This window comes from Vipera ursinii, assembly GCF_947247035.1.
Source record: "Vipera ursinii genome assembly, chromosome: 4".
Classification (NCBI taxonomy): domain Eukaryota; kingdom Metazoa; phylum Chordata; class Lepidosauria; order Squamata; family Viperidae; genus Vipera; species Vipera ursinii.
Window position 1 is genome coordinate 63,307,642 of NC_139514.1, and position 16,688 is coordinate 63,324,329.

A 16,688-nucleotide genomic window follows, 5' to 3' on the forward strand; every position below is an offset into this window, starting at 1 on the left:
GGAAGGAAAGCCGAGCGCAGGCTTCTGCAGCTTGTTGCGAGGCCGGATGCGGGCATCTGCCAGATTGCCGGTGAGTGGTCTCGAGGCCCCCTCTACCCAGGGTCCTCCTGCAGGGGTAGAAGACAACTGCTGGGAGAGAAAGCGGGTATCAGGATGCGCTCTGCTTATGCTCAGATGCCGCTTGGGTGAGGGTGAGGGGCTTCCTGCCGCTCCCGGGGTCTGGTGTTTGCAAGGGGGAGGGGAAGGGGCTTAGAGGCTCTTGGAGGTGGGAAGGGAGAGTCACGTAGGAGGGGGGACTGGACTAAGGAGGCTTGAAGTTGCCTTGCAAGAACAGGGATGCTCAATTGATTTATGTACTATTTTCCGGCGTATAAGATGACTCAGCGTATAAGACGACCCCCCCAACTTTTGAGAAGATTTTCATGGGTTAAAAATTCATCTTATACGCCGGAAAATACGGTAGCTCCTAAAGCTGTATGTAGTTTCTAAAGCTCCTAAAGCTGTATATAGTTTCTAAAGCCAGAAGGTCTGGAGTTAAGTTTCTTGTAGAGGTTTTGAACCCTGTAAAATGGCAACTGGCTACTCACATTTGAAGAGAGCCTGGACAAGAACAGTCTCTTCTAGTAGTTAATGTAATTTAAAACACTATACAGGATATACATTTTATAAAAATAGAAGAATTGTGTACATTGTGATATTATATAACATAACATCCATATCTTTTTTCTGTGAGAGCTTAAAGGAAAGTAACTTGTGTGTTCCATTTCGATAGCTATCTTTTTTTATCAAACACAGCTACCTCATCTATGCATTTATTTTCTGATCCATACTTTTTATTGCATAATACATACTGTATGACATTGACTCAAGGTCTTTTAGTTTCTCAGCTAACAACACAGCAAAAACTTCAAAGAAAAAGACAGTCACAACAACTTCCAAAATGACTGAACACCAATGTCACCTCAAATATTCCTTATACATTTGCTCACAAACATGTTAAACAAATCAGTGGGTAATGCATATCCTTGCTTTACTCTGGTCTAAGTTAAATAAACTGCTAAGTATTCTTGTTCTGTTCCAGCCTACGACCAGCCCTGTTTGAATGTCAGGGACAACCCCTTTTTATAATCAACAGGCTGGAACTAACCCAATCAAATTTATTTAGAAAAGTTAAATGAAAAGTTCAAACAAGACTTAAACCAAAAAGATCAAACAAGAGTTAAACAATAACGGACCAGGACTTTCGCAGAAGCTCTTCAAATGATTGCCTTCAGCAACCAGCACCTCCCACACATTTCCCTTTTAACAGCAGTCCCAAGGCATGGCTTCTCATTGCCTTCTCCTGAGTTGCCTCATTTCTTTCCTCTGCTCATTTCTGCTAGATTGCCTCCTGCTCCTAGTGTTCCTGAACAGAGCCAGCTGTGGATCATCTTTTTCCAATCCTTCATGCTCACACAGCTGGGTCTGAGGAGGAACAAGATGGGAGGGGCCAGGCTGAGAGTTCTGCGGTGAATCAGAACCTTCCTCTGACACCAAAGGCTCTCCAAACCCCTCCTCCTCCTCTTCAGAATCGTCCGACTCAGCTGCCAAAACCACAGGCTGACACTGAATCACAACAATTCTATTCATTTTTCAGTTTTGTTTTTATTGTATGCCATTCCTACTACACTTACTAAACAAAATAGAACTCTGAATCTGTGCAAATTGTTCTACAGTTCAAGCCTATTCACTTGAATTATGTTCCGTCCTGAATTATGTTCCATTATTAAAGTCTTTTCAAACATTCAATAAATTCTCCTTATATTCATATATTTTTCAACCACATGCTAAACAGCAAAACTCTGGTATGCACATAAATCTGGACTCCACTGCCAAAGTGTGATCATTGTCACCTCTTGTAAAATGTTCAATCATGATTCTGCCAAACACCTTCCTAAGCAGGTCTACCAACTAATGCCTTTGCAGCTGTTACATTTATTTCTGCTGCCTTTTCCATTGTGTAGGGAAACAATAGCATCATTCTTCCAATTATCAGGTACAGATGGTAGGAATATTTGTTCTGGCAAGGCTACCCTAGTTTCCTATACATTTAACGTTCTTGGGCTGTCATATAAATCCATAAACTGCAAAGCCCTTGAAGGCACACTTTCTTTTTTATTTAAATTGAAAATTCATTATTTTCATGGATTAACTAACTATATAGCTCAAACCAGGTTCATTATATCATCTTAAGAAATAACTAAATTCTCTCAAAATTGCTGAATATTAATATTGATATCACTACTATTGAATATCATTCCAAAAATAAATGCACAAGCCATATATATAAAAATAGGAAAAAATCAGTAAAAACAATATTAAATTCTAAATTCCCTCCATTGTACAGGATTTGTGATTGCATCAGAATATTTAGAAACTTTGAAAATGCTTCAAATTATTGACTTACGTCAGTTATTTCCTCTTAAAAAAACTTTACTTTTAGTGTCAGATTTTGCCTTGTTATCTGACAGATCATCTACAAGGGAGCCATTCTTGCTTAAATTTAGTCAAATTCTGTTCAGGATATATATAGCTAGTTTTACCATTGTAAACTTGTTAAACTTGGTTTTACCATTGTTGTAAACTCAGATGTTGTCAACAACACGTCTCTTTAATGTTGGGCCAAATTTATATGCATGGCTCTCAGTATATATCTTAATAGACTGTGGTTTATCAATTTATTTACTGTATTTATTGGTTCTGGAACAGTTAATAGAAAAAAAACATGGGTTTAAATCCAAGCTTTGCTTTTCAAGTATTTTTAATGATCCTATATATTTCTTTCCATTAATTTAGAGGTTTTCTTACATGATCACTATATATGATAAAATGTTCATTCTGTATCCCTGCATCTCTAGCATGATTTATCTTTTGCTTCAATTATTAATGAACTTTTTCTATGTCAATTTTTAATAGGAATGCATATATCCATTTTAATACATAGTCTTGGTTCTACAGTATGTATGTTTTTGAATTTCTGCCATTTGTCTTAATACCTTCCTTTTTCTTGAGATCATTTTTTCTTTTTATTATTTATACAACAGTTATGCTACATTTTGTTTTTCATCAGGTAATACTTTCTATGTCTTTAATCTGTGTCTAGAGTTGGGATGCATCAACTCTGCATTCATAATTTGTACAATAATTATTTCCCAAATAAAAGCCATTTGCAGTGGAAATTAAAAGCAAAATCGCTGGTCTTATTATTGCTTTTTTGGAGTTCCATGTTTTTATCAACCTGTAATTTCTACCATTTACTTTATTTATTTATTTTTTGTCTTTGTTTGTATCCTTTCACTGTAAATATTGGTGAAGCCCATTAGCTAAGCTGTCACCTTCTAATGTTGACATTCTGCTATTTGGGAATTTTATTCATTCCATTACCTATGAAGAACAGCTTTTAAATAATAAATATTAAAAATTGGAAGGGCAAAGCTACCCCATCTTTTGAATCTTGTATTTTTTTTAAAAAAAAATGCTCTAGTTTATTTTTAAAATATGTAATTTATATACATGCATGTGCACATGCACATGTGCACACGTGTGTGTATAATTTTTGTAAATGATTTTTATTGTAATAGTAAAATCTAATAACTCTTCATTTCCTCTAAGGTTGCAAACAATTATCTATTTGTCCTATATTCCATTCTCTATCTATAGACAAATACATAAAACATAATATTTTCAGTTTTAGTATTGGCAGAAAGTTAATAAAGAATTGACAGAAGTAATAACAGCTTATTTTAACTTTGATCAAATAAACCAACATTATAGTCCTGTGCCTTACTTCTAACAGTTATAAGCTTTAGTTAATTCAATATCAATCTTTTAAAATAATTAGCCAGAGTTGCTTTGAAATGAGACAGGCAGCAAATAAGTCTAATAAATAAATAACTATTTAATTAATTCAAATGCCGTTGTAGGAATTTATTTCCCTTCTTTGTCTTATCACACAGAATTTTAGCCTTTTCCTAAATGAATTAAGTAAGAAAAAGTTATCCACATCATTTTCTTAGTTTGTCATTTTTATTTCCCTTTTAATTTTACAACTTCAGCTAGTTTTCTTTTTCTTTCTTTCTTTCTTTCTTTCTTTCTTTCTTTCTTTCTTTCTTTTTCTTTCTTTCTTTCTTTTAGATTCAGTGAAACATCCGTATCCAAATAATTCTCTTTGCCTGTCAGTAAATCCATTTTTGATAATATCTGTATCTTATCAGATAAAATTTCATCTGATATATTTCTTTTTCAAATAAATGCATTAATTGTTCTTTGTCAAGCTTGCAAAATTAGGAGAGGAATTAAAATGATTACATTTAGAATTAATTTATTTTAACAGTCATTGAAGGTACAGTTTCCATCACATAATAAATAAATAAATAAATAAATCTTAGGAACCAGAATCTCTAATTACACTAACTCAGGATACTTATCCAGAATCAGTAAGAAAAGGTTTCTCCCATGGTGGGACTTCACACTGCCTTGAATTTTAGTTAATTCCCTCTGTGCCTTGGTGCTAAAACACACTCATTTACGCATGTACACATGGATGCATACACATTCAATGCATCTTAAGAGAAGAACATGCTGTTTTAGATGTTTGAATACACCATTTTAAAATGTTCTTGCAGAAATTATAACTTCATTTTCACTATTTTTCCTCTTGGGTGCTAATATTTGTTGTATTAATTTCAAAGTCATTCTTTGACATATTAGTATAATCCCCAATCTCAGATATTTCTTCCAGCATTCACTCACAGAACTTTCATACCAATATTGATTTTATTTTTGATTCCTTTCAAAAATAGCCCTCTTGTTCAGCTAATTTCTAGAACTTTTTGTTGTTGTTGTTTCTAAGGAAATTGTTCTGCCTCTGCTTTCTAAAAAATCCTTGCTTTCTGAACAATTCTTTCATCTATCTTTTGTTCTCTATATACAAAACATGGAATATCTAATGCTTTTATTTTGCAGAATTTTTTACAATGACCACCATCTAATAAGGTTTTGGGCAATTGAGTCTTTCATGTAACACTTTGGGTAAAATAAACAAAGCTATTATGTCACTTTTATTCATGCATATCTATTATTACATACATTATTGCTAGTAGTAAGAATACTCTAGCCATACATTTTGGCACATTTTGTAGTATTCTACAAATTCAACCAAATTCCAATTTTATTCCTATACTATACAAACTACAGATTACCTTCCAACCAGTCTATTGTTGCCTACTGTATATCATAAGTCAGGAGGTATGTACAATGTACTGACAGTCAGAAAATATGTATCACATTAAATGTCAAGAGTGCACACAAATAACATTGCTCTCTTTTAAAATAGGTGGGGAAAGATTGATTGTCCACAGTTGTGTATCTTAAAAGTACAGCTACTGTTCTTCTATAGCTGCTCTTTATGCTTTATACTACTTAAAGAAAGTAAAAGAAAATACAAGTGCATATAATTTAAAAAGCATTGAAAGTATATTATTTTGTACATGAATTATAATTGATGATGATGATGATAACAATGATGAAAACTGCATCAATTTAATAGAATCCTTGCTGAATTTATTGCAGTGAATTTTCTGACTTCAATTTTATTTTATCAACAGTACACAATTATTTTGGAATTATTTTTGAAATTAAATAATTACAAAGATCTTTCTTGCTAATTTAAGAGATCAAGAGATCAATTTGGATCTCTTGATGGCAACAAAGTTTATCTTGCTCTGCCCTCTATAGTTTCAAATTTCTACACTTAAATATGCCTATTTACCAAGAGGGAAAACCAAGGACATAGAACCAAGCCTTGCCTGGTTGTGCTTTTTATCTGTGCAATTAATAGTACAACGTATTATTGATATAGCAATTTGAAAATAAGATGATTAATAACAGTGCAGGAATAGAAGTCTTTCTCTTCAGCTGTATGTTCAAGTAATATAACCATTTTAAATCATGTTTTGTTATCTTCTTCAATGTAGAATTATCTAACATTAATAAATCTTCAGTGTGATTTGCCGTTGCCAGAAGGGACATGTCATCTTATTGCATGGTAGAGTAATTTCACACATAATGTTGGAGATGAGACATTTATTTACTTAAAATTAGTGGATAAAAGAAGAGGAAGAAATGTGTGAAAGAAATTAAACAGTGTGTCTGGGTCAAAAAGAGAAGGTGTAAAACTAATGCAAAAAAGGAGCAATAGTAGATAGAAGTTCAGGAAAAATAAAAGCAGAGGGAGGAACAAGAATGGAGAGGAGAGGAGAGGTAAAGAATAAATTAGAACAAACAGAATGAAGTTTAGGCATGAAAAGAATAAAATATCTGTCATTGATGGAATAGAGATGGAACAATTTAAAATGTCAATGAATAAATAATCACCTAATAAAGATTAAGTAATTTTATACTGATTAAATAGGCTTTGTAATGAAGTACTCAATCTCAGAGAGGCTATTCATGCTGAAATACAACAACTAACTATCATTTATTGATAGCTACATGTAATTATAAATGTTAAAAATATTTCTGCTTCAAACTCTCTTTAGTTAACACACATAACCATGTTTCTGAAGTTTCCTGAAGTGTTAACGTTCACGTTCTGTGTAATTCAGTTATTCTGCTTTTCTTAAGGGCAATATTAAGATTTTTTTAAATGTCCCTGAAAAGGATCCTGCCTTTTAAAGGGGGCATGGAAGGGGGAGATGTATAAGTTCATAAATAAAGGCCTTTTTTAAGGTATTATCTCAGAAAGGACACACACATGTGCACACATGCACAACACACAAATTTATTTATTTATTTATTTGTTTGTTTTTATAAACTGCCCTTCTCCCGAGGGACTCGGGGCGGTGTACAGAATAAGGTAGGCATACAGAATGAACAATAGTGAAAACAAACAATAGTAAAATACAAACTGGGACCCCAGATTAGAGCTATCAGGCCAGGCCGGACTGCTGGAACAGATAAGTTTTTAATTCGCGCCGGAAGGTGCGGAGGTCGGGGGCCATCCGGATTTCGGTTGGTAAGCTGTTCCAGAGGGCTGGCGCACCCACTGAGAATGCCCTCCCCCTGGGGGCCACCAGCCGACATTCCTTGAGCGGTGGCACCCTGAGGAGGCCCTCTCTGTGGGAGCGCACAGGACGGTGGGGTGCTGACATTGGCAGAAGGTGCTCCTGTAGGTAGTCCGGACCCATGCCATGTAGGGCTTTGTAAGTCATTGTTAGCACCTTGAACTTCACACGGAAGGCAACTGGAAGCCAGTGCAGTGCACGGAGGAGAGGTGTGATATGGGAGTATCGGGAGGCTCCCAAGAGTGTCCGTGCCGCTGCACTTTGCACCAGTTGAAGCTTCCGAGTGGATCTCAAGGGCAGCCCCAAGTAGAGAGCGTTACAGTAGTCTAGGCGAGAGGTCACAAGAGCATGGGTGACTGTACGTAAGGCATCCAGGTCCAGATAAGGCCGTAATTGGCGAACTAGTCGAACCCGGGAGAAGGCCCCCTTGGTCACAGCTCCTATGTGATCTTCCAGGGAGAGCTGCGAGTCAAGGAGGACACCCAGGTTGCGGGCCCTATCAACAGGGGGTAGTAACTTGTCCCCGATGTTAAGGGATGGGATGTTCTGAGTATCCTGGCTTGCCGGTACGTACAGCCATTCAGTCTTGTCCGGGTTCAGTTGAAGCCTGTTCCTCCCCATCCATTCCCGGACCGCTTTCAGGCAGCGAGACATCACGTCGAGGGCATCACTGATGTTGTTTGGAGTTGAGATGAAAAGCTGGGTGTCATCAGCATACTGATGGTACCCTACTCCAAAGCTGCGAATGATCTCGCCCAGCGGTTTCATGTAGATGTTGAACAGGAGAGGCGAGAGGACCGACCCCTGAGGGACTCCGCAAGCGAGAGGCCTCGGGGTCAACCTCTGTCCCCCTGCCAACACCGACTGCGAGCGACCCTGGAGAAAGGAGGAGAACCAATGCAGAACCGTGCCTCCCACTCCCAGTCCCCTGAGGCGTCGCAGCAAGATACCATGGTCGATGGTATCGAAAGCCGCCGAGAGGTCTAATAAGACTAGGACAGAGGAATGGCCCCTGTCCCGGGCTCTCCAGAGATCATTTATCAGAGCGACCAATGCCGTCTCCGTGCTGTAGCCCGGCCTGAAGCCCGATTGGTACGGGTCTAGATAAACCGCTTCATCCAGGATCTGAGGGAGTTGGTGCGCCACCACGCTCTCAACAACCTTCGCAAGGAAGCGAAGATTGGAGACTGGACGAAAGTTATTCAATGAGGATGGGTCCAAGGTGGGCTTCTTGAGGAGAGGCCTCACCACCGCCTCCTTCAAGGCGGTGGGGAAGTGACCCTCACTCAGAGAAGCGGAGATGACCGCCAGGAACCAGCCTCGTGTCCCCTCTCGAGCTGCATATGCCAGCCAGGAAGGGCACGGGTCCAGTAAGCATGTGGAGGAGCTCAACCTCCTCATAATCCTGTCCACTTCCTTAGGAGTCACAGGATCAAATTCCTCCCAGATGACGTCGACAAGACTGTCCATGCCTTGAAAATGTTTAGAATGTATGTACGCTAATATAGCTTATATTGGCATTACTGTTTTTGAAAAACAGTTCTGATCACTAGTATTCATTCAATATATATTTCTAAGTGTGTTTTCTCAGAAGTAAATCCTACTATGGGAAACTGCTGGCTATATTGCTTGAGTTGGTGTTTGCTTATACAGTAAGGTGACAGATTTCTGTGCTGAACACTTTATTTATCTAACAATTTATATCCCAGTCTTTTACCTTTCACTACCTAAGACAGGTTATAATCAATAAACCGTAAAAGAATATCATGTGCAAAGTGAAGATCAATTAAAATGTAGACCTAAAATGCTTTATGAATTGTATAGCTGAGCCTCTTTTGGATCCAGCTACCACATCTGGCTTCCAAGATCACTGCAGACAGGGACTGCAGCCAAGAAATTAAAAGACGCTTGCTCCTGGGGAGGAAAGCCATGGCAAATCTAGACAGCATACTAAAAAGCAGAGACATAGCCCTGCCAACAAAAGTGTGTATAGTCAAGGCTATGGTCTTCCCAGTTGAAATGTATGGCAGTGAAAGGTGGACCATAAGAAAAGCCGAGCGCCAAAGAATTGAGGACTGAGCTATGGTGCTGGAGAAGACTCCTGCGAGTCCCTTGGGCTGCAAGGTGTTCAAACTGGTCAGTTCTAGAGGAGATCAACCCCGACTGCTCTTTAGAAGGCCAGATCCTGAAGTTGAAACTCAAATACTTTGGCCACCTAATGAGAAGGAGGGATTCAATGGAGAAGAGCCTAATGCTGGGAAAGGTTGAGGGCAAGAGAAGAAGAGGACGACAGAGAATGAGGTGGCTGGATGGAGTCACTGAAGCAATAGGCGTGAGCCTAAATGGACTCCAGAAGATGGTAGAGGACAGGAAGGCCTGGAGGAACATTGTCCATGGGGTCACGATGGGTTGGACATGACTTTGCAACTAACAACAACAACCACATCTGGCTACCAGAGTTGATATATATAATCCCCAACCAACTCTTTTGATAGAGTTCTTCCTTAGAGTATGATTCAGACACTTCCCCTCCATTCTGTTTAAAGCACTTCTAGTTTTTGAGGTTTCAAAAATAAGGTATATATAATCTGTTGATATTTTGATATTTTTGTTGCATTTTAAAGTCATAATATAAATTATGACACATTGGATTAGAAACTAATTATAGGAAGGAAAAGGAAGTACAGTACAGACAGTACATGTACAGTAGCTGTAAGTAAATTCTAGCACGCAATACTTTGCAAATAATATAAAAGGAAAAGGAAAATAATTATAGTCTACACCTCTGGTAAAGAGTGTATATACTGTAACAGAGTTGAATTTTAAGATTTGGATTCTGGCTATGAAGCTAATGTGGGTCAATCATTTTCTCACAGGTATCCAAGCAGTCAAATATGAAAAGAAAGGGAGAAGGATTTCCTGATACTTAAGCTTCCTGTCACTTAAGAGTGTTATAAGGATGATTCAGATGTTAGCTACCCTATGGGAGACAATTTTTTCTTATTTTTACAGTTTACCTTATAGTGCAGGGGTGTCAAACTGCTGGCCCATGGGCCAGACGCATTGTCCAGAAGCCGTGGCCACCCCATTGCCAGCAAGGGCAAAACTGTCCTGATACATTGTTTGACATCACATGACGTTGTGAGTTTGACACGTCTGTTGTAGTGTCTTTAGGTTTTACCATGCACAAAAAAAACCAACCTTATGTGCAATAACTCCAAATACAGGATTTCCTTACTATATTGTATCCTTATTATATGCATTTTTGTATGCATTTTTAAATGAATATGTTTTTAAAAAATATTTTGATCCATCTATTTTTACTGGCTTGTGAAATAATCTGGTCCTATTATTAAAACTCATTTTCTTTTTATTGGTATTGGTGGTTTTATTTTTTTATTTTTTATTTTTATTGAAAAGTTTTACAATACATTTTAAGCATAAACTCCTTCCCTCCCCCTCCCCCCAGCTTCCCCTCCCTCCCCCTCCCCCCAAACTTTCCCTCCCTCCCCCTCCCCCCCGACTTCCCAGAGCTGAATACAGGGTATTGCCTCTAACAAGCTTAAGCTAAAATATGCTAACCATCTATAATTACACTTCAAATCCTATCACACTTTAATTCCACTTAAACATAACTAAATAATAATACATCTTATAATTCTAATACTCATTCATATGCTAAATGAAATTTTTTAGTCCCATATTTATTCTGAATATAATCGATCCATCTTTTTCATTCCAAAATATATCTCTGATGCGATTGTTCTTTCAAATATGCTGAAATTTTTGCCATTTCTGCCAAGTTTGAAACCTGTAAAGTCCACTCTTCTATAGTAGGCAGTTGCTCCTTCTTCCAGTATTATGAAACCAAAAGTCTTGCTGCCATTATTAAATTCAACATCAATTTAATTCCTACAACAGTACAATCTGTAATAATGCCCAACAAAAATAACTGTGGAGAAAACCTTATATTTTTCTTAAATATCTTCTGCATATTCCACCAAATTTTAATCCAAAAAGCTTTAACTTTTTTACAAGTCCACCATATATGGTAATACGTTGCATCCTCACAACCACACCTCCAACATTTAGGCTGCTAATTTTTTAGGATCTAAATGCCATCTATAAAACATTTTATAAAAATTCTCTCTTAAATTTTGTGCCTGGGTAAATTTTACATTCCTGACCCAAATTTTCCCCCAGGTATCCATCGTTATTGGCTCCTGAATATTCTGGGCCCATTTTATCATACAATCTTTAACAAGTTCCGTTTCTCAATCTATTTCTATCAATGCATTGTATATCCTTCTTATATGCGCTTGACTCTGATCTCCAATTTGTTTTACCAAATTTTCATCTGTTGTCAAAATGCCAATTTTCTGATCTTCTTTCCATCTAGCTTGTAACTGGCCATACTGAAACCAAGTTTGTACTATTTTCCCTTCTTTTAAAATATTAAATGGCTTTAATTGCCATACATTCCTTTCCAATCTAAGAATATCTTTATATTGGTGGTTTTATGTCTGTAAATTATTCTCAGATGATTTGTCAGTTGGGTGGCCTATAGGATACATATATAAGACTGAACTTTACTTTTATCATCCCAGTGTTACATTATGTCCATTTGTGTTGTATCTTTGGTTTGCCCTGTACTGGTACTTGCAAATAGTTTTGTGCAATGAATGCACTACTAGATGCACTATATATAAAAATGCAATGATTAATTACATAGGTATAGTGAAAGTACCTTATAAATGACATTCACAAATGTGGTAAAGCAAATGGCTCCATTTCAGCTTGCTTCTGAAGTTTACAAATAATGAATACATATCGGGCAGTTTCTTGCAAGGCTTTTCCATGTTCTGCTAGGTTTCCACCTAATTAACCTATCATTGAGGTGCTTGAAAAGAGTCAGGAACATGCTATCAATGAGGAGGGGATATTCATTTTCTTGGCATGGAAGCAACAGGTTTCTAAAGCATCTGATTAAAACTAATATAGTACAATAATGCTACCATGCAGTATTGCCACTGTGGTGAATACCTAGAGCCCAGGAATGGCATCCCATCATAATGTTACAGAAACCTAAGCCACATGCAACTCAGTTGTTTGTTGGGCTTTAGTGAAGAACATTCACACTCAAGAAGAAGGATTGAATGTGAATGTGTACAACTGTGAGAATACCTTCACTTATATGTGCAACTCCCTAATCAACTACAGTAGGTCTACTTAGGACTGAAAACATATATTACACCAGAACTGCCAATATAAAATTTTCATATCAGATATAGGATACAATATGTCACAGAATATCTCTCCATTATGCTAATAGTCTTGATGGAAGTGGTTTGATTTATTTGAACTCACAGTTTCCCTTTCAGCCATCGAAAAAAAAATCATCCAATAATTGTATCATATAAAAGTACAAAAAATGCTACATGTATATAAAATCTTGGACAAAGAAGGAGTCCATAGGCACAAATTGATTATTTGCAATGGGATTGGAAAAGAAGTGTTCTTCCACAAGTTCAATCAATCCATCTCACACATTGTATAGCTTATTGCACTATTGAGCAAGGTCATCTGGCTGAATCAAATTATATGATTAGTGGATGAGAAAGTTCTGATTTCTAACCAGGTTCAACATCCATTTCAAAGTTAGGTTGGCTTAATTTGTACTGGTCAAATACACCACCACCAGTTCAGACATTCCATCTTAATTGGCTTTGGATAGCACCAAATAACTTTTATAATATGTTTTTATTTAATAGCTTTAAAGTGTATTCAATCATAAAGGTATAAATGGATAGTAATATACAGATATTTTGAACTTTTTATCCAGATACCTTTAGTCTCTACTGTTGTATTATTCATGTTTATATTTAATTCATTACAATGCATTTTTAAAAACATTCAAATGATTTGCTAGAAAAGTTGTTTTTGGCAAAGCAATATGCATTTGAATTTAGAATTTGCTGAAGAATCTCAGCATGGAATGCTGCAAAGCACTTGGGACTTCAAAGCATACCTCTGTTATTTATTCATATGACAGAACTGCACATATTGCTTTGTTTGGTGAAATGCACATATTGCTTGAGGCATGGAAATATTTTGGAAACTGCATAGCTTGGAGCAAATAACATATGGTAATGTTAACAAAGGTCAATTGTTATCCTAAGAGAAATGAACCAATGGTTCCTCTGTAATTTGCATTTCCTTAGGAGCTGTCTCTTAAAATCTATGTTTCATTGATAACAGGAGGAGAAATATCTCAGTGGTAATGGGCAAAGGGAAATATGATGGGGAACTGGAGCCAGGTCATTTGAAGGAAGACAGCTTTTATGCCTTAGATAAATTCCATGTTCTACCTCAGGGGTCTTCAAACTTGGCCCTTTTATGACTTGTAGACTTCAACTCCCAGAATTTCTCAGCCAGGTTGGCTGAGGAATTCTGGGAGTTGAAGTCCACAAGTCATAAAAGGACCAAGTTTGAAGACTCCTGTTCTACCTCCAATAGCAGACATGTCAAACTCGTGACGTCACGTGACATCGCACAACATATCGGAGCTTTTTCGCCATTGCCAGCAATAGGATGGGTGTGGTTTCCCAGTGATGCGTCCAGCCCATGGGCTGCCAGTTTGACACCCCTGTCCTATAGTCTTTCTCCTATGCCTGGTTATCAGATTATCAGAAACCTTGTGTTTAGCTGCTATTGTTACATGCCATGTTGATCTATAATAAGGAAATTTGGATGGTATCAACCTGGCAACTTTTCTTAAGGCATTGAAAACCTAATTCTTTGAGCCAGGTTGTGGAATGAACCCATTTTAATACTTTGATTGTATGTTGGTTGAGTTGCTTTGACTGTGACAAGTTGTTTTTCAATTGTTTTAAATTTGTTTTCTTATTATTGGTTTTTCTTTTGTTTCTGAGCCACCCAGAGTCATGTCTCAAGTGGCAGCCAGATGCATTTAATGAAGAAAATTAATAAGAAAACAAACATCATCTACAGAAATATTAATTGCTAGAAACCTTTTAAACTATTTTTTTTAGCTTCCAGTTTCTTCTGAAAACATTCAATTTATTTGACACTTGTCCTCTTGTGTAACACATAAGAAGCAAAGTTAATGTTTTTGGAAAATAAATTATTCAGATTTTAGTAAGTAACATCCATATTATTTTATTCTTTGCAATTACTGGATGTTATTAAGAAAAAAACTATAGAAATCTATATCATCATTATCATCATCATCAGTTCTATTGCTGAGATTCTTACATCTGTTATTAGTATCATCAAAGTAAATTATTTCTGAGATTATTTCTGAGATTCATATGAAAATTCAGTATCTTCAATTACTCTGAGGGTAGGTGGATGCAGGGACATTTTTTATTGAAGTGTCAACATTTCTGAAGAAGAGTGTAGAAGGTCCCTGAGAAGACCTGGTATAAAAATGTGGACAGATTGAATGCCACAAGGAAGTTGAATCATTGATATGCCAATATTTCGAAGTCCTATTTCTGTAAAAAATAGACAATTGTAATGTGGAAAGTTAAAAAATATAGCTAAGAAAACTTGAAGTTGCTGTAGTAGAAGTGAAACATATTAAATTGAATGTATTAGGAATAAGGCATTAGTGGATTTGAACAGGGTTTGGCTCTGATATTTTATAAGATACAATTTAGATTACAAGCCCTTATGAAACAATGGAATGGCAATAATACAAAAAATTGCTAGTATAACCTAATTAACAATAGGACTATAGCTAAATCAGTAGTTATTCAGGAAACAGCACTGTATATAAGTGTACAAATTTACTATAAATTCAATACAGAAATTGTCTCAATAATATATACAATTGAAAAAATGAAACTCAAGTTTATAAAGTTTTGTGAAAATAATTCTTTGTTCATTGTGAATATCTGCATTAGACAATATAAATGTAAATTACATACATGAACATCACTTGTTGCACAATACTGAAATCAAATAGTTTGCACAACAGAAATAGGCAAATGTAATAAAGACCACCAGAGAAATTCTAGAAGCAGTTGGAAAAACAGAACAGGAAGTGCTGGTGTCAAATGGATTATATATGGAAAATTAAAAAAATATTAGTTGAAGATGTGATCAGAGAATACATAGTCAAAATAAAACATAGGGACAAGAAAAATATTAAATATGCTTTATAAATGCAAAAGTGATCCTGATGCACTATGGAAAGAGACAAATTATATAATGAAAACTAAGATGGAAACAATCATTCAGAAAATGTCGAAGAATGAAATCCATTGATTTGGGGATCAAGCTATTGTGAGAGACAGAGAAAAATGGAGATCAACCAGACAGAAAAAATAAAACAATTTTCAAAATCAAACAAGAAAGAACAAGGAAATCTTTCTTAATCTGAAATTTCAACGAATGGAAGAAAGAAAATGATATGGATCTTTTTAATATCAGAAAAATCACAAGGAAATTTAGATGGAACATAAAGTGCTCAAGAATAATGCAAGAGATCTGATGGTGGCCAAGAGGATTAAAAAATGTAGAAAGAAAATACTGAAATCTTATATAAACTGGATTATAAAATGTCAGAGATTTTAAGATCTGGTTTTTCTTGAATGTGAGTATAATAGGCACTTAGCAAGATGTCAACTAAGAAAGCCATGCACATATTTTAAAGCTGCAGGAGAGATGCATTGAAAATGCAAAAAAAATGTCAACAAATGGTAAGCAAAATAATGTGTCCATGGCTAGGAAAATTTTAGTGTATATAGTTATAACAAAAGACAGTGCATGAAAGCCAACATTAAGTTCATGGCAAATAAAGAAGAATAGATCCATAAAGAAAATAATGCTAAATTTAGAAAAAAATAAATAAGCATGAAATCATTTAAACATATAACAAGTATTGATAATAGAGGAAGAAAGAGACTACATGAAGAAGTTTAATTCACTGCAGCATTTTTTTTATTTTGTAGACCATACAAAAATGTGGAAAACATTAAAGATAGTAAGAAGATAAAAGTACCTGACTATTGATGAATAATTATAATGAATAAGAAGATAGATTATCAGTTAAAATTGAAGAAACAAAGTGGTTCAGAATAGGAAAGGTAGGGTTATAAGAAAAAAATTCCAAATATGTTTACCTTCAGCAGAAAAATTACATTACAGAAATATCAGGACTAGAAAATATGACAAGTAGAATCAAAATCAAAGATTCAGAACTAAAGACCTAGAATATTCAGATACCCTCACTTGTTAAAATAAGTTAGAATAGCTCATTATGAAGGTAAAAAGAGAAGAGAAACCTGCAGTTGATGGAAAAAAAATAAATTGATAAACGTTTGACAATGTGCTGAAGAAGCAAAGAGAAAATTAATCTTACAGAGAAGACAATGACAAACTGAAACAAGATCATAAAAAGTAAGGTTAGATTTATGATTTTAAAAACCCTGAATAGATGAAATAATGGTGTGTCCAGTGGTAATATACAGGTTTGAAAGCTGAACACTGAGAAGAAGGAACAAAGAAGATTAAATGCCTTTGAATTATGTATTTGGAGACATTATTACAAGTACTGAA